The sequence below is a fragment of the Nannospalax galili genome, unplaced genomic scaffold (genome assembly GCF_000622305.1).
Source record: "Nannospalax galili isolate Female #2095 unplaced genomic scaffold, S.galili_v1.0 scaffold433, whole genome shotgun sequence".
Taxonomy (NCBI): domain Eukaryota; kingdom Metazoa; phylum Chordata; class Mammalia; order Rodentia; family Spalacidae; genus Nannospalax; species Nannospalax galili.
The window spans coordinates 9,290,405-9,291,235 of record NW_008338715.1 but is presented as its reverse complement, the minus strand read 5'-3'; positions in this window follow the sequence as shown (position 1 = coordinate 9,291,235).

The following is an 831-nucleotide window of genomic DNA, read 5'->3' as shown; positions in this document are numbered from 1 at the left end:
TAGTTGTTTACCAAGCAGGGACGTAAGCAAGGGGTGATTAGATATCCTAAACAGGTAGCCCTGACTGCCCCGATGAGGATCTTAAAGCCTCCAATCTGAAAAAAAAACAAAAAACAAAAAACTTCTAAACAGCCTGTCAGGGCTCCACCTGTTCTAGGTCTGTACTAGGACATGGGCCATTTCTTGATCTTTTTGGTGATCTTTTGGGGGTTTTTTGTTGTTGTCTTTTTCTTTCTTTCTTTTATTTTGCCAAGGGGTGATTAGATATCCTAAACAGGTAGCCCTGACTGCCCCGATGAGGATCTTAAAGCCTCCAATCTGAAAAAAAAACAAAAAACAAAAAACTTCTAAACAGCCTGTCAGGGCTCCACCTGTTCTAGGTCTGTACTAGGACATGGGCCATTTCTTGATCTTTTTGGTGATCTTTTGGGGGTTTTTTGTTGTTGTCTTTTTCTTTCTTTCTTTTATTTTGCTTTTTTTTTTTGGTAATCTTTTTTTCTTTTTGATATGTTCTTCTACCTCACCTTTTCCTTTAGTTCACAAGATAACAGTTAATTAAATTAAATTTTCCACATATTCTCCCCCATTCCTTGGCCAGCAGATAGTCTAAAGCTAGCCTATTCTGATAAATGGTGTTTAGGGCCTTGGTATGTTTCACCAGTAAGTTAAGTGCCCAAGCAGTTTCAGTAGTTTATGATCTCTATGACAGCTTGCAATCAAATAGTGATTCAGCATATAAATTGGGTCCTATATTCCCATGAACTGTATCTGCTCAAGTGGCAGTGATTCACCATCTTTCCAATTTCTTATTTGTAAGGTTGGGGAGCACTA